At 39.5% G+C, this 24,019-nt stretch overlaps 1 pseudogene; it reads left to right on the top strand.

Annotated features, from left to right (window-relative positions):
* Positions 1-251: 251 nt before the first annotated feature.
* LOC147497456 (uncharacterized) overlaps positions 252-24,019 on the top strand; it is a 56,933-nt pseudogene continuing 33,165 nt past the window's right edge.

Genomic DNA, 24,019 nt, shown 5'->3' with positions numbered 1-24,019 from the left:
TAGATAAGATAGCGTCTTTACCTATACCAGGGACTGTCCGTGATATTAGAGCCTCTCTAGGCCATACAGGTTTTTATAGGCATTTTATCAAAAAAAATTCAAAAATATCTAGGCATTTAACTAATCTGTTTTTAAAGGATGCCATTTTTTATTTCAATTATAACTGTAAACAGGCTTTTGAAACTTTAAAAGCCGCTTTAACATCTGCACCCATTATACAACCTCCCGATTGGACTAAACCTTTCAAACTCATGTGTGATGCTAGTGATTATGATCTTGGTGATGTCTTGGGACAGACACTAGATAATAAGTTCAATATTATTTATTATGCCAGTAACACTTTAAACGATGCTAAAAGGAATTATACAACTACAGAAAAAGAATTCTTAGCTGTCGTTTATGATTTATATAAGTTTCGTCCTTATTTGGTTGGTACTAAGACTTTAGTTTACACGGACCATGCAGCCCTTAGGTACCTTCTCGCAAAGAAAGATGTCAAACAGAGATTGATCCGATGGATTCTTCTACTGCAAGAGTTCACCTTAGAAATTAAGGATAAACGAGCGGTCAAAAATGTAATTGCCGACCACTTATCTAGACTAACAAATGACGATGATAGTGATTCTGAGTCCATACTTGACTCTTTTCCTGATGAGCATCTTTATGCTCTTTTTTCTGCACCATGGTATGCTGACATTGTGAATTATTTAGCTTATGATATTATTCCTGATGTTTGGTCAAGAAATGAACGTAAGAAATTCTTGGCCAGAGTTAAGCTATACTACTAGGATGAGCCCTATCTTTTTAAGTATTGTGCGGATCAGATTATTCATCGTTGTATTCCCTAGTGGGAATATAATGAGGTTCTATCGTTCTGTCATGACAAAAAGTGTCGTGGCCATTTTAGTGGTATGAAAACAGCTGCTAAAATTCTTCAATGTGGGTTTTATTGGTCTACCCTTTTTAAAGATGCCCAAGTGCATTACAAGATGTGTGTTCATTGCCAAGAATTGGGGCGAATCACAAAACGTAATATGATGTGTCTAAATCCCATCATGGTAGTGGAAATTTTTGATGTATGGGGCATTGATTTCATGGGTCCTTTTCCTGTTTCTCACGGTTTCATTTATATTCTAGTTGCCATGGACTACGTCTCTAAATGGATATAGGCCATGGTTTGCAGTAGCAATAACCATAAGACATTTGTGTTTTTTGTTAAAGAATATATTTTCTGTCGGTTTGGCATTCCTAAAGCCATCATTAGTGATGGTGGAACACATTTTTGCAACAAAGTTGTTGCGTCTCTAGTTAAAAAGTAAGGAGTTACACATAAGGTGACAACTCCTTTTCATCCACAAACTAGTGGCCAAGTAGAAATTTCTAATAGGGAAATCAAAAAAATCTTAGAAACATCTATAAATCCTGATAGGAAAGATTGGTTTAAGCATCTAACCGATGCCTTATGGGCGTATAGGACTACTTTTAAAACTCCTATAGGTATGTCTCACTTCAAACTTTTATTTGGGAAACCTTGTTATTTGCCCGTTGAATTGGAGTACCGTGCTATGTGGGCTATAAAAAAAGCCTTAACTTTAATTTTGATGAGGGGTGTCAAGCGCAAATTGTAATTAAATGAGCTTGAAGAAATCCGTAGCCATTCTTATGATCTCGCAAAGCATTATAAAGCTAACATGAAACATGTTCTTGATAAACAAATCTTGCACAAAGAGTTTGTAGTTGGTCAAAAGGTCTTGCTTTACAACTCTCGTCTGCATATTTTTCCAGGGAAATTAAAAACCCGTTGGTCTGGTCCTTTTCTAGTTACTGAAGTCACCCCTTACGGGGCAATCACCTTGGTAAATCCCAAGGACAATAATACCTTTCAAGTCAATGGCCAACGGTTAAAACATTTTCACGAGTTAATGTCCCCTGATGTGGAGGAAGTCCTTTTACAGGACCCTGTCTACGAGGACTGACCTTTGTTGTTTGGTGTACTTCCTTTCACTTCCATATATTGGTGAGTGCACCAATCAGGTAACCGGACCCTCCTATTCGAGTGTGTGGCTGTAAGTACCGGATCCTAAGTCCATGTTTAATGTAATTCACGCTTTCCACTCTCGCATATTTTCTCGGTTTTTGAGTCATGTTTATCTATGGAGTGAATTACGTCCTTATTGCTTATTGTTTTTCTTTATATTAAATCTTATTCTTAAAAAGTAAAAAATATTAAAACCATAAAAATAGTAATCTAGGAAGTATCGGGAATCTGACTTTAAAAGACCCACGTTTAAAACAAATTTTCTAAACTCTGTTCAATAAAATTTGTTTGGGGGTGGGGTGTTGGTCTTTCCATCCTTGATTGCTCAACTTTCCATTTTTGTTGCTTATGCCGTTAAATTGTATTTTGATTTGGGTTGACATTATCTATGAATTTAGATTTCATTTGTTCGCATAACTTACGTTATTCACGCACTTCGAGGCATTTTCTACTTTTTATATGTCAACCATGGTTAGACTTGAGTGTTTTATGGATCATTGGATTGGAAATTCTCTCCTGATCGTTTTCATATCTCATTCACAAAAATCGGACCAGTAACGAGTTGAGAATTTCAATTTTAATTTTGCACGCTTAGAGACAAAATGGGTATTTTGGAAATTGTTTGGGCTTGGGCCCAAGAACGCATCACGTTCTTCTTCCTCCCGCCTCCAGGTCTTCATTAACGAACCAAGAACTAAAAAAAAAAAAAAAAAAAAAAAAAGGAAACCCCCACTCCAATTTTAACCACCTCAAATCAACCCACCCACACCAAATTTCGCCCCAATCCAGTTCACTTCTCTCTCCAACAGTTCGTAAAAAAAAATCAAAATTTAGCCCAAATCAAATGACCACATCAAACCAAATTTTGATTTCTTGTTTCAACACCTCTCCTCCACCTTACCCTAAACCCATTTTCGATTTTAAATATCAATGGCCCAAAAACGCACAATCCTTCCGGAACAATTTTTCAAATCGGACCATTTTGCGCCGTTTTACAATGATGAGATGAAACATAGGGATTGGCAAAAGTTGTGGTATACGAAGAATGATTTCTACCATGAGAATTTTGTTTTGAATTTTTACAAGAAGCGGGAAATCGAGGGTATAAAGATTTTTGTGAAGGTGAATGGTGCGAAGAAAAAAGTGGGTGCTTCGATGTTGACTCATGTTCAGAAGGTGTGGAGATTGACTGGAGATAGGGTTGTGGAAAATGTTAATTCGGAGGAGGAGGAGGAGGACACGACATATTTTGATGCTAATGCCTTTTAAAAGTGTAATTCTGATATGGAACACATGTCAGTGCTGCATTGTGGTTTGCGTTCCCTGAACCATATTTGTGAAGACTTGTGGAATAGGCAGGTTGCCATTCATGATGAAAATGTTAACCTGCAGAAGACTGTGGAGACAAATGCCCAGCGCGATGATGAGTGTTGGGTAGACATGAAGGCATTTATGGAGGCACAGTGCAGGTTCCGAGTGGAAGTTCTACAGCACATGCCACCCCACGAGGTTCCGTTTTGGCTTTTAGTATATTTTGTTTCCGGCAATTACCTTAATATTTTAGCAACTTGTGGACGTTGGTTTTAGAAACTAAAACCCTATAAATACTTGATTCACTCTTCACTCACAAACCACACCTCTCACCTTGCACTCTCACCTTTCATTCTCCTTTTTTCTCTTAGTTTTCCACTACAGAGTACTTTCAAGGTATCTGGGCGCACCATAACAACAAGCCAATTCGCGCACCCTACTACCTGAAGTGCACGAACTTCGTGTTAGGCAAAAGCGCGCCCTGCGCCCTTCATAGCAAAAATCTGAGCGCACCCTGGGCTGAATTGCCTGGACCTTGATCAAGGGAAGAGCACACCCCTCGCCCTCCACAGGCCAATTCTGAGCGTAGGCCGCGCCCTGACCTTCGCGGCCACTCAAATTTTTGATTTTTTGTGAGTTTTTCCAAGGTTGTTTGCAGTACTTCTAGAGTGTATTTGTGATGATGACATCGCTTCATATCATACCAGAGCAGTCTTTTGAAGATTTGTTCCGAAGTAACACCTAGGGAGGATGGTTCCATGATAGAATCGTGAAGTCAAAATGGACACATCTACTGGTAAGTTCTGATGACTCGTATTCCCCTAAACTTATGGAATATTTCTATAATAATTCAAAGTTCTTTTGTCGACTAGATGGAGAACAATGTTCTTTGTCGTAGTTAATGATATGACTATGGTTTTCAGTAAGTTTTTGGTTGCTTTTGTTGTGGGACTGCCTATGCCTGTCCCTACAAACTCATGGGGATATCTAACTAATAATGCATACCGGTATAACTATGAGTACTTTCACAAGACCTATGGGGGAGGAGTTTTTCATGTAATGGACTGAGGGCAGTATAACATAGCCCTTGGTAGCCTGTCCCTGAATGTAGGCCTTACCATGTTCTTCATTATGATGAATATTTTAGGGGATTGGCAATTTACTTCCGTGCATAGTACCGCTGGTGACGTTTTCCTTGCTTTAGCTGAGGGACGTTTCCTATACGACATTCCTAAGGTTTTAGTGGCAAGTCTAGCTAGATGCCATAGTATAAGGCATAAGTACATTCTTATACCCGTTTTGGTTTGTCGTATCATGTGCTGTTTTTTCCCTAATTTTTGTACCCGCTATATGGATTGGGTTGTGGTTGAAATTATGAGACCCTCCAATTGTGTTGTTCGTTCATTTCGTGTTATGACTTGGCCGGGATGGAGGGTACAACCTCAATGGGTTGCTCTTTACACCCGATCAGATCGAGTAACACTTAACAGTTTAGCACGGGTTGATGATACATGGAGAGAGGCATGGCATAGCAGGACACAAAAGAATCTCGTTTCTATATAGATGATAAGAGCTCAAAACTGTAGTTTTAACCCCTTAATAATCATACTGTTAGACCAATTATGTGAATAATAAGTAAGAGTTAATACTGATTACGTGTTTTTATGCATTTCAGGCTTCAAAGTCCATTATGTGCAGAAATGTGCCACTTTAGCGAGATAAAGGAGCAAAAGTCAGTGAGAACTTCGAATGCCATATCTTTGGACTCAGACCTCGGAATGAGGCCTACCTTATGTCAAAACGACCGGCTCGGAAAGAGCTTTGCAATGGTCCAAGCCTTGACCCAATCAGAGGAGTAGAAGTGGACGAAAAGTCTGTGGAAGCCAACTGCAGCTGAAGAGGCCTTTTTGGACTGAAAGAATTGGGTTTTGGGCCTGATTCTCTGGCCCAAAACATGGCTCCAAGCCCATGTACGATTTTTGGATCTGAATGTATAAAAACAAAAGCTTAGCTCTTTGTTAAGGGGAGTTAGGTTAGGTAGATAGTTAGACCTAGATTAGTTAGCCTCCATTAATTAGTTTTAGAACTTAGTTTAATTAGTTTCAATTCATTGTATTAGATTAAACCTTTGAATCTTGTTCTTCATTTGATTAGATCAATAAAGTAGTATTTTTTATCAATTTCGATTTTGTCATTTCCATTTCTAGATCTAATTTCAATTCTTGTTCTTATTTCATTTTAGTCATTAATTTAGATTTTATTATTGTTTAAATTAGTAAATTTCAATGCTTTATATTATGTTTAGTTTTAATCTAAATGGAAATGATTATGAATGATTCAAGGCTAAACCTCCATTAGAGGGGGTTGAGAAGCCTTGATGAAAGCTTGATTCCGACTATCGTAGAATCGTCGTAATTTCCTTTCCACTCTAGAAACGTTTAGTTCACCATGATAATGGGTTTAATCGTTCACATGCTAATTTTTAATTGGTAGGAATGCCATGTGTAATTAGGGATTAGGAAGAACCGATTGTTCTCGTGCGATTCAATTCGATTACTGACGACTTCGTCGCTAGTGGATTAAGTTGAGTTAAGGTGGAATCAATCCCCTCTAACTCCTTAACATCGAATCAACGTAGCATTCCCTTAGTTGTCGATAGTCGACTAGTTGCATTTTAGTGGGTAGTTGCATCGTAGTCTAATTCCCCTCCATTAAAGCTCTCATTGACTTAAGACTAATTTCTTAGACTTAGAAAACAATCCATGCTAGGGAACTAGGAGTGGAACGAACTTCCTACTCCACTTAGTGCAATTCGCATCGAGAGTAGAAGCTTTGATAATTGAGACTCGTAAGATAAGTTTTAGTTTACTTACGGATTGAATTCATCGTTCATTTCGTAGGTAGACTATACATTTTAGTTTTATCAAATGGCGCCGCTGCCATCTTAGTTGCATTTTAGCATTGTTTTCCTTGTAGAAGTAATCATTTTTAAGTCCCATTAAACCCACCCACCCTTGTTTGTTTTATCTTGTGGTTTGCCCATTTCAGCTTTGACAAATTCGAGAAAATACGGATGCCGGCCAAGCGAGAGCGGCCAAGCGACCAGCTAAGTTACTGGAATTTGAGTTTACACTTCGAGCGACCAGCCAGCAACCAAGTCGACCAGCTAAGTTACTGGAATTTGACTTTACACTGGAAAGCGACCACCCCCATGTGGAGCGACCGCACTAAAACACTTGTAATTTGAAAATTATTGAGCGCACGACCGCATCTTGCTATCTTGGCCGCCTGTGTTAAATTTATCGGTTCGGCGGTTTTGATTCAACTTTGATCTTTCATATTTTTCAGTGTTCTAACCTGCTCTATACACCGAACAAGCGTAAACAAGACGCTATTCATAAAAGCGAAAGCAAGGGCGCAATCAGGTATTCCTTTCTTCCACACCTCGCGATCTCTGTTAGAGGTTTATACTAGTATATCGAAATTGTTTGGAGTGTTGCATGTTTAGTTAAGTTCGACTTAGTCTTGCATGAGATTAAGGTCCGCCGAACAAAAACACCCGAGCGTAAATACACAACAACATCAACAATCAAATCTATCTAGTATACCACCCACTACACCTCTAACTACTATTTCACACACACCACGATATAATGGGGGAAGAAAGAGACTCTCCTCTCGGACTTCTACAAAGCCTTGAAGCGATAGCCCCAAATCTTGCATCGTTCTAGCAGACCCAGTGGGGGATTTCAGAATCCCTCCAAATATTTTTAATTTGTTACCCGTTTTCATGGTTTAGACCATGAAAAACCTTATCAGCACATGCGTAGGATTGAACAAGTCCTAACAACATTCCACCATCCTACGGTTGGTGCGGAACAAATTAAATTAAGGGTATTCCCTTTCACCTTAGCCAATAAAGGCGTCTTGGTTAACTGCCCAAAGCGCTAATTCGTGGACTCGTGGGCTAAACTTGTTCAGCTGTTTATGGAACATTTTTACCCACCCCTAAAGACGGATGAGATGCTTTCCAAGATTCATTTCTTTCGACAAAATCCTCATGAATCATTTTCAGAGGCTTGGAATCGTTTCACCGATCTGCTTATAGAGTGTCCACACCATAACTTAGCGAAAGACACGTTAGTTCGTGCCTTTTTCAAAGGGCTTCTACACCACCATAAAGAAGTCCTTGACATAATGAATGGGGGTAGTTTCTTAAGCAAAGGAGCCTCGGAGGCTTATAAATTTTTAGAGGATCAAACTAAGCGAAATAATAATTGGGGGGGTAGTGACGATTACTCCCGCTCCGCTAGTTCTTCTTCAACAGTTAAGGCCGCCGGTATGTTTGAAATTAAACACGATTCCGAGCTTAAAACTCTAATCGAATCACTCACTAAAAAGGTAGAGGCCATTTCTCGTACAACAAAAGCCTATCCCGTCATGAATGTAAATTCAAACCCATGTAGTTTCATTGGAGTCCTGAGCATCCCGACTCCCATTGTCCTATAGCCTATGAACAGGCTTGTTCCATTAATAGTGAACCTAACGCCCCTTGGAGACAAAATCCCAACTCCGGTTGGAGAAATAACCAACACGTCACACCTCAAGGGTACAATAATCAATATGTTAGGCCAACGAACAGCTTTAACCAAGCTCCACTACGACAAGGACAGGGTCAGGGTAATTTTAATAATTATAACAACCAAGTGCAACCTCGACAAGGTCAAGCACAAGGTCAAGGTAATTATAATAATTATAATGCTAATAGAGGTATCGTTCCGGTCAATAATAATTATCAAAATCCACCCATAAATAATTCACGTGAAATAGTTCCAGTCACACCACCCGTGACTACTACACCCACACAACCGGATCGCCTTGACACCTTCATACAAGTGAGCCAAAAATTTTCCAAACCATGGCTCAATCTAACCAACAGCTTCTACAATCCATTAATAATTTAACCCAACAGTTGGCTCAAGATAAAGCCCAAACCAAAGGTGTGTTGCCAGTCACGCAATACCTAATCCTAAAACAACAAACACACCTTTGAGGTAACCGATAATACTAGTAATGAATATGAAAATGTAGGTGAGATAATTGCCATCACCACTCTCCGTTAAAGCGAGTGGTTGATAACAAGGTAACTATGCCTATAGTTACCCCACCAAGATAACCCCTACACCTACTATTTTACTAGATACGAAATAGAAACTGAAGAGCCTACCACCGTAGAGGTACCGGTTACAACACAACCTAAGAAACGAAAAAGCCACGGTTAAACATCCGGGTGATACCATTGCTAAATATAGACGAAACCACCGTTTCCACAAAAATTAGCCATGTTAACTAGGGATACAAATTACGAGGAGATTAGGGACGTTTTCAAGAATCTAACTATAAACCTTCCCTTCCTCGAAGCTATTAAAAAGCTACCACATCATGCTAAGTTTCTTAAGAAATTGTGTACTACTAGGCGTAAGACAAATATACCAAAAGACGCCTTTTTAACAGAACAATTCCCAACCTTATCTGAACATAATGGAATTGTTAAGTACAAGGACCACGGTCGATCCCTCTTCGCATACAATGCACCTTAGGAGATTCCTATCGACGACAAGTTATTAGACACGGGGGCTAGTGTTAACTTACTCCCATTTTATTTGTATAGACAAATAGGTCTAGACAAGATGCAACCCACTAAAATGACGTTGCAATTAGCTGATCGGTCTATTAAGTATTCTAAGGGTGTAGTCGAAAATGTGTTTGGTAAAAGTTCGGGATTTCTACTATCCGGCTGATTTTGTAGTCCTCGATCTGAAATAAGTCGCTAACGACTCTGTCCCGATCATTTTAGGCGTCCTTTCCGGCAACCCGCCAATGCGCTCATTAATTGCTATGATGGTTCAATGTCCATGTCTTTTGGCCATCTTGCTGTTGAAGTCAATGTTTTTAAAACAAGGACACAGTTACCCGATTCGTCGATGGATGGAGAGGTTAGCATGATCGAAAGCGTTGTTCGAGATTATTTCAACAACACGTTCCCTGATAATCATATGCCCAAAATTCTTTCCTTTGGAAAGTCAGACTCCAACATTTTCATTCTTACACTAGTCGATACACATGTTATTGATGAGGAAGGGATAGATGATTTTCTCAAAGATGTAGAGGACTACCATAGTAATGTGGATATGACCAATCTAGATGAGGAATTCGATGAGTTTCTTCGAGTAGGTGACAATTCACCCTATCAAGAACTAACTTGCACAACATCCACCTCGACTCCCCTCCTTCCACCCTTTCAAAGGAATCTTGAGTTTGCACTCGATCCTTTTTTTCTCCTGTGCTTCATAATTTTTTAAATCCTCCTAGCAAACAGATACTTCAGAAGGACAAACTATTTGACACCTTCATTTTCAGAATTGAGGCAGTCCCTACACACACAATGAATGAGTTCGGTACTAAAACCACATCCTCATTGTGTACAGCAGTACTGCTTTCTACAACTTATCCATATCCACCATATTCTCCACAACCATTCACTTTTCCACACTTATTTACTAGAACACCTACTCATTCAAAATGAAAACTAAGGTGCATGATAGGTTACATAATAGGGTTATCCGACTTAAGCTTTCATTTCACTAGGTTGAGTCATAGGGAATCTTGGTGTTTCATTGTGTTTGGATATGTTTTCTGTGATATTTATTTATGGAATGATCCACAACTATTTCGGTTGTTGATATATGATCAACTACATGTTCATACATATATTTTTTAGATAAAGTCTCGAAAGTATCGACTATAAATCGACTCAATTTCTGTGTTTGGTGCACTTCCTTTCACTTTAATATATTGGTGAGTGCACCATTAAGGTAACCGGGCCCTCCCCTATGGAGTGTGTGGCTGTAAGTACCGGATCCTAAGTCCACGGTTCACATAGTTCACATTTTCCACTCTTGCATGTTTTTCGGATTTTTGAGTCATGTTTCTCTATGGTGTGAATTATGTCTTTATTGTTTATTGTTTTCCTTCTAAAAAATAAAATAAAAATAAAAAAAAAAAAATAAACATAGTAATCTAGGAAGTCTCTCGAATCGATCGTAAAAGACCTCTCTTGCTAAAAACAAATTTTCTAAGCTTCGTTGTAAAAATTTGTTTGGGGGTGGGGTGTTCGTGTTTCTATACTGAAAGGTTTTATGTCCAATTAGAGTTGCTTAAGCCGTTTTATTGTATTACGATTCGGATTGACATAATCTATTAATTTAGAGTTCATTCGTTCGCATAACTTACGTCATACACGCACTTCGAGGCGTTTTCCACTATCTCGTATGTCATCTGAAGTCGGAATAGAGTGTTTTATGGATCATTGGATAGGAAATTCTCTCCTGATCATTTCCATATCTCATTCGCAAAAATCGGACCGGTAACGAAGCGGCAATTTTGAATTGAAGTTCGCGAAAAAATCAAAAAAATCAAAAATTTCGATTTTGGGCTTGGGCCCAACCCGCGCCTACGACCAGCGCGCTCGCGCCCTTACCTTTAGCAACAGTTCATCGTTTTTTTTCCTCCATTCCGCCATTAACAAAACTCCAAAACCTTAAACAAAATAAAAATTAAAAAGAAAATACAATAAACCCACGCCCAAAATCAAATCCCAACCCAAATCTTCTCTAAAACCAAACCACCACAACCCCCACCGATTTAAATCACTAAAACCCACCGAAAATTCATAATTTTTGTGCTGCGCCGCCACCACTCCACCACCACCACTGTTCTTTCAGTCGGTCAATTTAAACCACCACCACCACATCATATTTAAACCCTCACTCCATTCCAAACACTAGATGGCTCAACAACGCCGAAATTTTACCGAGCAAGTTTTCACTGCCGACCACTTCGCCCGTTTTACGGTGACGAAATGGCTAGTAGGGACTGGAGTAGTTTATGGTACTCGACCGAAGCCTTCTACCACGAAGACTTGGTCCGACGGTTCTACAACAACAGGGAGTTGGAGGGGAGTAGGATTTTTATGTTGGTAAGGAAGAAGAGGAAGGAGTTGACTACGGGACTGTTGGCTGAGATTCTAGGCATTCCGCCTAGAATCCATCTGGATGCCACTTTACAGGTCCCCAGTTTGACGGGGTAGAGGCTTTGATGGGGCGTGATCGTCATCAATGGGAGCTACAATACAAACTCCCATTGTGCGCGCCAGCATCCCTCGGGACCAACCAAATAGCTCACATTTCGATGGATTGGTCGGAATGTCCTAGGGAAGGACAAGGTCGGTGACATCGGTGCCGCCCCGCCTCCACATCTTATGGGTACTCCAGGGAGCGTAAGTACGATTTCTGTATCTTGGAGTTTTTGCTGAGCATGATTAGGGGGTCGGAAAGTCTTTGGCACCTCTTCCCGTTAAATTACCAAGATCATCTTTGAAGATGAAAGCACTCCGTCGATTGGATTTACATTACCCTGCACCGTAACCCGCGTATCTATAGGGAGTGTGTCCAACAACGCTGGATATTGCCCGCGGATAGGGAACAGGATGAGGTAGAGGAGGAGGATGAGGATGATTCGGAGGAGGATGAGGAGGACGTGACTTGCTTTGATACGGATGCCTTCCAGAGGTGTTGGTCTGATGCAGAACGCATGGCTATGCTTCATAGGGGCATGCGTTCACTAAACACTATCTGTGCAGACCTCCGGACTCGACAGGCGACTATTCATCACAACTTCGAGATCCGCACCCAGAGAGAGGATGAGAGATGGGAACAGGCGAGGGCTGAGATGGAGGCCCAGCGCCAGTTTAGAGTGGACATGCTTGCACGCTTCCCACCTCATACGACTCGCTTCGAGGACACAGCCTCTTAGGCATGAACGTCGTCGACGGCGATCTACTCTTTGGACCTTCGGGAGCCCGTGAGCCACCACTAGAGAGTGTGCCTTCCGCCACCGGTGGCGAGGTATTTAGAGAGTGTGAGGATTGATAGTGGTTGTTCTTTTTTTATTTATTTTTGTTGTTTTTATTGTAATGTAACTTTTATTTTCGTAATTTGAATTTGTAGTGAAAGGTACTCTGAATGGAAATTTTAATATAAGGGGTTATTTTCAGTATGTGTGGTTGTTTCATATTGATCCCACCTTCCCAACTTGTTTGGGGTGGTTTTATCAATTCAAGCTTTATTTTTATATAACCCTAGTTTAGAATTTATTATGAGTAAGGTGAAAATATGGCCGTTTAGGCATATCTATGAGTGAGAATCATTGTAGGATGAAATCTAGATTAAATAGGTACATTCAATCATAAAATCAACCTAAAAGATAATTGGGTTTGAATTAGAATCAAGAAAATGAGTTGTTTCCGTTTTTCGGGTTTGGAAATTTTAGGATTTCGAACCGCCTGCCGTAAATACTTTTGGCAACTTCCCAATCCGTTTTAGCAACATAAAACCTATATAAACTTCATACATTCTACACTCACAACTCACACTACATCTAACTTCCATCACGCACCCTTCACACCCGCGATTCCCACGTTTAGCCTCCATTTTCGCGCATCTGCAACTTCGGCTACGCGCCATCCGGAGGAGCGCGCAGCGCTTCCTACACTTCGACAGAAAATTTTGCTCGAGGCGCCCCGCCCAAGTCAAAAGCGCGACTTCGCTAAAACACTGGAATTCCAAAATACAAAGAGCGCGACTTCGCGCCTAGTTAATGGCTTTCAGCGCTTCTTCCGTGGACCGAGAAAAATTCCAATTTTCCGCGAGTTGTGCCCGTTGTTTTGCAGCTGTTCCAGGCGTAGTTTTGAGATGACATCTCCTATAATAATACCGAACAGTCTTTTGAAGATTTGTTCCAAAGCACTACTTACGGTGCTTGGTTTCACGAGGTGATCACATCGTTGGTAGGAACCTCTTATGATAAGACCGGTGAACTTTATTCTCCAAAGACTTGCATCTTATTTTTATAATAACTGCATTTTGTTTGAGAGACCGGACGGAGAACAAGTGTTCTCCATCAACATTGACGATGAACCAATGGAAATTACCAGGTTCTTGCTAGCATTTGTTCTTGGACTTGCTATGCCCACTAAGATACAAGACCCATGGTGCTATTGGGTCGATAATATGCATGTCTACACTTATGAGTCTTTGCACGAGGCTTATGGGGCAGGCATTTTCCGTATTGAGGACCAAGGGGACTATAACGTTGCCCTTGGTAGCTTCCATGAACATAGGAACTGTTATGTTTTGGATTATGCTAAACATTTTAGGGGAATGGCGTTTTCTTTACGTGAATGACGCCACTTGCGGCGTTTTCCTTGCTTTAGCCACTCGCCCGGTTCTATGACCTTCCCAGAACTTTGATGTCTAGTTTAGCACGAGCCCATACCATGAGGCATAAGTACCTTCTTATGCCTGTTCTAATTTCACGTATTATGCTATGTTTCTTTCCTATTTTTTGTACACGTTTCACGGATTGGATTAGGGTAGACCGCGGTCGCGACCCACCAATAGTATTATTCGATCTTTCCGTGCAATGACTTGGCAAGGGTGGCGGATACAACCTCACCAGGTTGCACCCTACACCCCATCAGACCAAGTGGCACTTAATAGGTTAGCAACCATAGATGATAAATGGCGTGAAGCCTGGCAAATTATCATAGCATGGCAGACGCCGAAGGAGCCTCACTTCTTTATAGAAGTAGAGGATGACGAAAGATAACGAATAACGGCCGGGAGTGGAGGTAAGTTTTAGTTTACATTAGTGTCCGCTTATGTCCCAAGCAATTTAATTCTGTAACCCCATAATGGGTGGAACTCTTATAGAGTTCGTCGGTTTTATTTCCTATATTAGTACGTTCTAACCTTGTTTTGGAGATGTTTCAATTTCACGCCGCGCTTCATGGTATTTTTCCTACCCTCTTTATTTAAATGCTTTGAGGACAAAGCATGCTTCTTGTTTTTAAGGGGCATAGAAACACGTGTAATTAAGACATCTCCGCTAGGATATAAATATGTATAATATGCATTTGTTTTCTAGTTAAAATTTCAAAAATTCAAAAATATAAATAAATAAGTTATGCTATACACTTAAGAATATTGGTATTGTTTCTTTCTCCATGCTCTTAACAATCTAGAAGTCTCAATGAGTCATTTAGCGTCGAGAATAATTGTTAGAAACTTAGGTTAATATATAGGTAATAATCTTTACATCTATCTATAAATATATTACATGAGTATCTATGATTGTTAGCGATAAGTTTCAAAAATCTAGGCTAGAGTACTTATTCTACAAATCCTGTGAGAATATAGCCTAAAGTCTTATATGAGTGAAACATTTGAGAAATGACACAAGGGAGAAGTAAAATCGGATAGAGAATTCACACGTCCACTTGCTTGATCACTAAACCATATCCTAAAGCGAGAATTTAGGCCCTCTTTGGATCGATATAGCTAGAAATTCAAACCTATGAATTATTTTCCGCTAGTCAAGCCCAATCGAGCCTTTCATTAGCCCTTCCATAAACCACAATTCCTTTACCCCTGTTACAAAAACAAAACAAAATAAAAAAAATAAATCAACCTACCCAATTTAGAATAAGTCCGAGAATAGAATGATGAAGAAAGAAGAAGAGAAAAACCATGTAAACAAAAATTAGTTAGTGCTTGGAAAATAAAGAAAATAAGTTTCCATCCAAAGAAAAGAAAAATAAATATAGAAATAAAATAAAAACTCCAAAAATAGATTAAAGGGAGTCAAAAGCCAAAGAAAAGAAAAAAAAAATATGGCTAAGGATGGAAACAAAGTGTAGAAGCAAAAGTAAATAACAAGGTTTTCTCTAGTTACCTAATATGAAGACTCTATTATCTCAGACTTGTCCTTTTGAATATCCATTTCCTTCCTTCTTAAACCATCTCCTAATCCCCTCGTAACACCTAATAAAGACCTCTAGCTCAATTAGGAATAGGTTAGTGTGATAGTAAGTGGCGGATGTGTTTGATCGACTCCGAACTTCCTCGTGTGTCATTGAGATTGTAAGGTAAAGTGTGCCCACTACATTTGGAGTAGCTGAAAACTTGAGTGGAAAAATCAGTGTTGTTTCTTGACTATTATTGTGAGAACCTACTTAAGGGGCCTATTTCCGAAGTCTCTCTAAAACAAACCTCGCTAAACATTTTATAGTACTACTCATTGTGTATATGTTTATTGTAGATGATAGATTATTATGCATATATTAACTTATGGTTCTGACTTGGTTATTCTTATTCAATTGCTAGAGATGTATAGATAGTTGAGCATGAAAGGAAACAATAGTTTTATTTTCTTAGTCGTTGTAGTATAGATGAAGTTTGTGAGTACCTTCATTGGAAAACTCTCACGAGGCTATAACTTCGTCCACTAGGGAATTCCTAGTGGTTTAAGGCCTTGTTGCATATGGTCAATGCAATCACACTCGAAAACGAGTAGTTTAGAACTCCATTTTTGGTCACTTATTCTAATTTCTCATCTTTGCTTGAGGACAAGAAAAATCTTTGTTTGGGGGTGGTTTGATAAGAGCCCAAAACTGTAGTTTTAACCCCTTAATAATCATCTTGTTAGACCAATTATGTGAATAATAAGTAAGAGTTAATCTGATTACGTGTTTTTATGCATTTCGGGCTTCAAAGTCCATTATGTGCGAAAATGTGCCACTTTAGCGAGATAAAGGAGCAAAAGTCGTGAGAACTTCGAATGCCATATCTTTGGACTCAGACCTCGGAATGAGACCTACCTTATGTCAAAACGACCGGCTCGGAAAGAGCTTTGCAATGGTCTAAGCCTTGACCCAATCAGAGGAGCACAAGTGGACGAAAAATCTGTGGAAGCCAACTGCAGCTGAAGAGGCCTTTTTAGACTGAAAGAATTGGGTTTTGGGCCTGATTCTCTGGCCCAAAACATGGCTCCAAGCCCATGCACGATTTTTGGATCTGAATGTATAAAAACAAAAGCTTAGCTCTTTGTTAAGGGGAGTTAGGTTAGGTAGATAGTTAGACCTAGATTAGTTAGCCTCCATTAATTAGTTTTAGAACTTAGTTTAATTAGTTTCAATTCATTGTATTAGATTAAACCTTTGAATCTTGTTCTTCATTTGATTAGATCAATAAAGTAGTATTTTTTATCAATTTCGATTTTGTCATTTCCATTTCTAGATCTAATTTCAATTCTTGTTCTTATTTCATTTTAGTCATTAATTTAGATTTCATTATTGTTTAAATTAGTAAATTTCAATGCTTTATATTATGTTTAGTTTTAATCTAAATGAAAATAATTGCGGAATGATTCAAGGCTAAACCTCCATTAGAGGGGGTTGAGAAGCCTTGATGAAAGCTTGATTCCGACTATCGTAGAATCGTCGTAATTTCCTTTCCACTTTAGAAACGTTTAGTTCACCATGAGAATGGGTTTAATCGTTCACATGCTAATTATTAATTGGTAGGAATGCCATGTGTAATTAGGGATTAGGAAGAACCGATTGTTCGCAGCGTGCAGCTTCAATTCGATTACGACGACTTCGTCGCTAGTGGATTAAGTTGAGTTAAGGTGGAATCAATCCCCTCTAACTCCTTAACATCGAATCAACATATTCCCTTTAGTTGTCGATAGTCGACTAGTTGCATTTCGTGGGTAGTTGCATCATAGTCTAATTCCCCTTCGTAAAGCTCTCATTGACTTAAGACTGATTTCTTAGACTTAGAAAACAATCCATGCTAGGGAACTAGGAGTGGAACGAACTTCCTACTCCACTTAGTGCAATTCGCATCGAGAGTAGAAGCTTTGATAATTGAGACTCGTAAGATAAGTTTTAGTTTACTTACGGATTGAATTCATCGTTCATTTCGTAGGTAGACTATACATTTTAGTTTTATCAATAGACTAGGATGATGACGCCTAAATGTTGGATAAGAGGTAAGTTTTTATTTTTGTTCATGTCTGCTTGATAAGAGCCCAAAACTGTAGTTTTAACCCCTTAATAATCATACTGTTAGACCAATTATGTGAATAATAAGTAAGAGTTAATACTGATTACGTGTTTTTATGCATTTCAGGCTTCAAAGTCCATTATGTGCGAAAATGTGCCACTTTAGCGAGATAAAGGAGCAAAAGTCGTGAGAACTTCGAATGCCATATCTTTGGACTCAGACCTCGGATAGAGGCCTACCTTATGTCAAAACGACCGGCTCGGAAAAGAGCTTTACAATGGTCCAAGCTTTGACCCAATCAGAGGAGTAGAAGTGGACGAAAAGTCTGTGGAAGCCAACTGCAGCTGAAGAGGCCTTTTTGAATTTGAAAAGAATTGGGTTTTGGGCACGATTCTCGCCCAAAAACATGGCTCCAAGCCCATGCACGATTTTGGATCTGGATGTATAAAACAAAAAGCTTGACTCGGTGTTAATGGCAGCCAGGGGCAGTTAGGTTAGGTAGATAGGTTAGAATAGAAAGTAGCCATTAAAATAGCTTATAGATCTAGATTTAATTGTTTTATTTAATTAGTTTCAAATCCTTTATTAGATTAAACCTTTGAATCTTGTTCTTCATTTAATTAGATCAATAAATTAGTATTTTTTATCAATTTCGATTTTGTCATTTCCATTTCTAGATCTAATTTCAATTCTTGTTCTTATTTCATTTTAGTCATTAATTTAGATTTCATTATTGTTTAAATTAGTAAATTTCAATGCTTTATATTATGTTTAGTTTTAATCTAAATGGGAATGATTATGAATGATTCAAGGCTAAACTCCATTAGAGGGTTGAGAAGCCTTGATGAAAGCTTGATCCCGTTTATCGTAGAGTCGTCGTAATTTCTATTCCACGCCAGAAATAATTAGTTCACCATGAGAATGGGTTTAATTGTTCACATGCTAGTTATAAATTGGTAGAAATGTCATGTGTAATTAGGGATTAGGAAGAACCGATTGTTCTGTGTAGCAGTTCAATTCGGATTACGACGACTTCGTCGTTAGTGGATTAAGTTGAGTTAAGGTGGAATCAATCCCCCTCTAACTCCTTATCATCGAATCAACGTAGCATTCCCTTAGTTGTCTGATAATCGACTAGTTGCATTTAGGTGGGTAGTTGCATCGTAGTCTAGTTAAGTAATTAAGTAAATCTCTCATTGACTTAAGACTGATTTCTTAGACTTAGAAAACAATTCATGCTAGGGAACTAGGAGTGGAACGAACTTCCTACTCCACTTAGTGCAATTCGCATTGAGAGTAGAAGATTTGATAATTGAGACTAGTAAAAGTCCAGTTTTAGTTTACTTACGTTGTGAATTCATCGTTCATTTCGTAGGTAGACTATAACATTTCCACATTTATCAAATGGCGCCGCTGCCATCTTAGTTACACTTTAGCATTGTTTTCCTTGTAGAAGTAGTCATTTTTAAGTCCCATTAAACCCACCCACCCTTGTTTGTTTCATACTGTGGTTGCCCAGTTCAGCGTTGACAAATTCCGCGAGAAAATACACGGGCCCAGCCAAGGAGAGCGACCAGCTAAGTTCTTGGAATTTCGTCTACCAAAGAAGCCGCCAGCGCCATACGCGACCAAAGCGCGACCAGCTCAAACACTGGAACTTCGACTTCACACTGAAGCGACCACCCCCCCATTTGGGCGACCATAAAAAAACACCGTAATCTGAAAATTACTTTCGGGCCTGGCGCCTGGCCTTGATGTTAAAATTTCCGTTCCACGGTTTTGATTCAAACTTTGATCTTTCATATTTTTCAGTGTTCTAATCTCTTATATACACTGAACACGCGTCTACAAAGACGCTATTCATAAAAGCGAAGCAAGGGCTTATCGGTATTACTTTCTTCCATACCTCGCATTTCCAGTTAGAGGTTTTCTACTAGTATATCAGAATTGTTTGGAATGTTGCATGTTTAGTTAAGTTCGACTTAGTCTTGCATGAGATTAAGGTCCGGCCGAACAAAAACACCAAACGTAAATACACAACAACATCAACAATCAAATCTAACTAGTATACCACACACTACACCTCTAGCTACTATTTCACACACACCACTTGATATAATGGGGGAAGAAAGAGATACTCCTCTCTCGGACTTCTACAAAGCCTTGAGCGATAGCCCCAAATCTTGCATCGTTCTAGCAGACCAAGCGGGGGATTTCAGAATCCCTCCAAATATTTTTAATTTGTTACCCGTTTTTCATGGTTTAGACCATGAAAAACCTTATCAACACATGCGTAGGATTGAACAAGTCCTAACAACATTCCACCATCCTACGGTTGGTACGGAACAAATTAAATTAAGGGTATTCCCTTTCACCTTAGCCGATAAAGGCGTCTTGGTTAACTGCCCCAAGCCCTAATTGCAATGGACTTCGTGGGCTAAAATTGTTCACCGTTTTATGGAACATTTTTACCCACCCCTAAAGACGGATGAGATGCTTTCCAAGATTCATTTCTTTCGACAAAATCCTCATGAATCATTTTCAGAGGCTTGGAATCGTTTCACCGATCTGCTTATAGAGTGTCCACACCATAACTTAGCGAAAGACACGTTAGTTCGTTCCTTTTTCAAAGGACTTCAACATCACCATAAAGAAGTCCTTGACATAATGAATGGGGGTAGTTTCTTAAGCAAAGGAGCCTCGGAGGCTTATAAATTTTTAGAAGACCAAACTAAGCGAAATAATAATTGGGGGGGTAGTGACGATTACTCCCGCTCCGCTAGTTCTTCTTCAACAGTTAAGGCTGCCGGTATGTTTGAAATTAAACACGATTCCGAGCTTAAAACTCTAATCGTATCACTCACTAAAAAGGTTGAAGCCATTACTGTACAACAAAAGCCTATCCCCGTCATGAATGTAAATTCAAACCCATGTAGTTTCTGTTGGAGTCCGAGCATCCCGACTCCCAATCGTCCTATAGCCTATGAGCAGGCTTGTTCCATTAATAGTGAACCTAACCCCGGGAGACAAAATCCCAACTACGGTTGGAGAAATAACCAACAAGTCACACCTCAAGGGTACAATAATCAATATGTTAGGCCAACGCACAGCTTTAACCAAGCTCCACTACGACAAGGACAGGGTCAGGGTAATTTTAATAATTATAACAACCAAGTGCAACCTCGACAAGGTCAAGCACAAGGTCAAGGTAATTATAATAATTATAATGCTAATAGAGGTATCGTTCCGGTCAATAATAATTATCAGAATCCACCAATAAATAATTCACGTGAAATAGTTCCAGTCACACCACCTGTGACTACTACACCCACACAACCGGATCGCCTTGACACCTTCATACAAGTGAGCCAAAAACTTTTTTCAAACCATGGCTCAATCTAACCAACAAACCTACAATCCGTTAATAATTTAACCCAACAGTTGGCTCAAGATAAAGCCCAAACCAAAGGTGTGTTGCCGGTCACGCAATACCTAGTCCTAAAACAACAAACACGACCTTTGAGGTAACCGATAATACTAGTAATGAATATGAAAATGTAGGGAGATAAATGCCATCACCACTCTCCGTTCGGCGAGTGGTTGATAACAAGGTAACTATGCCTATAGTTACCCCACCCAATAACCCCTACACCTACTATTTTACTAGATACGAAATAGAAACTGAAGAGCCTACCACCGTAGAGGTACCGGTTACAACACAACCTAAGAAACGAAAGCCACGGGTTAAACATCCAGGTGATACCATTGCTAAATATAGACGAAACCACCGTTTCCACAAAAATTAGCCATGTTAACTAGGGATACAAATTACGAGGGAGATTAGGGACGTTTTAAGAATCTAACTATAAACCTTCCTTCCTCGAAGCTATTAAAAAGCTACCACATCATGCTAAGTTTCTTAAGGAATTGTGTACTACTAGGCGTAAGACAAATATACCAAAAGACGCCTTTTTAACAGAACAATTCCCAACCTTATCTGAAAATAATGGAATTGTTAAGTACAAGGACCCTGGTCGTCCTAATGTACAATGCACCTTAGGAGATTCCTATAAGACGACCGCGTTATTAGACTTGGGGGCTAGTGTCAACTTACTCCCATTTTATTTGTATAGACAAATAGGTCTAGACGAGATGCAACCCACTAAAATGACGTTGCAATTAGCTGATCGGTCTATTAAGTATCCTAAGGGTGTAGTCGAAAATGTCTTTGGTAAAAGTTCGAGTTTCTACTATCCGGCTGATTTTGTAGTCCTCGATCTGAAATCGCTAACGACTCTGTCCGATTATTTTAGGGCGTCCCTTTCACGGCAGCTGCCCAATGCGCTCATTAATTGCCGTGATGGTTCAATGTCCATGTCTTTTGGCCATCTTGCTGTTGAAGTCAATGTTTTAAAACAAGGACACGATTACCCGATTAAGTCTATGGATGGAGAGGTAAGCATGATCGAGAGCTTCACTTTCGAGATTATTTCAACAACACGTTCCCCACGATAGTCATATGCCCAAAATTCTTTCCTTTGGAAAGTCGGACTCAACATTTTCATCCCTACACTAGTCGATACACATATTATTGATGAGGGGGCGGGATAGATGACTTTCTCAAAGATGTAGAGGACTACCATAGTAATGTGGATATGACCAATCTAGATGAGGAATTCGATGAGTTTTTTCGAGTAGGTGACAATTCACCCTATCAAGAACTAACTTGCACAACATCCACCTCGATTCCCCTCCTTCCACCCTTTCAAAGGAATATCAAGTTTGCACTCGATCCTTTTGTTTCTCCTGTGCTTCATAATTTTTTAAATCCTCCTAGCAAACAGATACTTCAGAAGGACAAACTATTTGACACCTTCATTTTCAGAATTGAGACAGAACCTAGACACACAATGAATGAGTTCGGTGCTAAAACTACATCCTCATTGTGTACAGGCTGTTTTTCTACAACTTATCCATATCCACCATATTCTCCACAACCATTCACCTTTCCACACTTATTTACTAGAACACCCACTCATTCAAAAATGAAAAAGAAGGTGCATGATAGGTTACACAATAGGGTTATCCGACTTAAGCTTTCATTTCACTAGGCTCAAGGTCGTAGAAAATCTTGGTGCTTGATTGTGTTTGGATATGTTTTCTGTGATATTTATTTATGGAATGATCCACAACTATTTCGGTTGTTGATATATGATCAACTGCATATTCATACATATGTTTTAGATAAAGTCTCGAGTATCTGACTATAAACGACTCAATTTCTGTGTTTGGTGCACTTCCTTTCACTTTAATATATTGGTGAGTGCACCATTAAGGAAACCGGGCCCTCCCTATGGATTGTGTGGCTGTAAGTACCGGATCCTAAGTCCACGGTTCACATAGTTCACGTTTTCCACTCTTGCATGTTTTTCTCGGATTTTTGATTCATGTTTCTCTATGGTGTGAATTATGTCTTTATTGTTTATTGTTTTTCCTTCTAAAAATAAAATAAAAAATAAAAAATAAAAATAAACATAGTAATCTAGGAAGTCTCGGGAATCTGACTGTAAAAGACCCACTGCTAAAAACAAATTTTCTAAGCTTCTTTGTAAAAAATTTGTTTGGGGGTGGGGTGTTCGTGTTTCCGTACTAAAATGTTTTATGTCCCATTAGAGTTGCTTAGGCCGTTTTATTGTATTACGACTCGGATTGACATAATCTATTAATTTAGAGTTCATTCGTTCTCATAACTTACGTCATGCACGCACTTCGAGGCATTTTCCACTATCTCGTATGTCATCTGATGTCGGAATAGAGTGTTTTATGGATCATTAGATAGAAAATTCTCTCCTGATCATTTCCATATCTCATTAAAAAAATCGGACCATGTAACGGAAATTTTGATTTGAAATTCGCAAAAAAATCGAAAAAATCAAAAATTTCGATTTTGGGCTTGGGCCCAACCCGCGCCCACGACCAGCGCGCTCGCGCCCTTACATTTTCAGCAACAGTTCATCATTTTTTTTTTTCATCTTCCACCGCCATTAACAAAGCTCAAAACCCTAACAAAAATAAAAATTAAAAAGAAAACCAAAATAACCCACGCCTAAAATCAAATCCTAACCCCAAATCTTCTCTAAAACCAAACCACCACAACCCCCACCAATTTAACCCAACAAAAACCACCGAAAAAATTAAAAATTGGTGCTGCCACGCCACCACATCACCACCACCATTGTTTTTTATCACTAAGGTCTTTCCTCATTATTCCTACACCCTCTACAAACCCCAAACCGTATTCAAACTAGATGGCTCAACAACGCCGAATTATACCGGAACAAGTTTTCACTGCCGACCACTTCGCGCCGTTTTACGGTGACGAAATGGCTAGTAGAGACTGGAATAGTCTCTGGTACTCGACCGAAGCCTTCTACCACGAAGACTTGGTCCGACGGTTCTACAACACCAGGGAGTTGGAGGGGAGTAGGATTTTCGTGTTGGTAAGGAAGAAGAGGAGGAGTTGACTCGATCGTTTGGTGAGATTCTAGGCATTCCGCCTAGAATCCATCTCGATGTCACTCTACAGAGCCCCAGTTTGACGGGTAGAGCCTCGATGATGAAGTGGTATCATCAATGGGAGCTACAATACAAACTCCCATTGTGTGCGCCCGAGCATCCCTCCGGGACCAACCGGTGGCTACAT

This window comes from Coptis chinensis, chromosome 5 (assembly GCF_015680905.1).
Source record: "Coptis chinensis isolate HL-2020 chromosome 5, ASM1568090v1, whole genome shotgun sequence".
NCBI classification, from domain to species: Eukaryota; Viridiplantae; Streptophyta; class Magnoliopsida; order Ranunculales; family Ranunculaceae; genus Coptis; species Coptis chinensis.
Note: the sequence above shows the minus strand (reverse complement) of the source record. Positions and strands in the feature narration are given on the sequence as shown.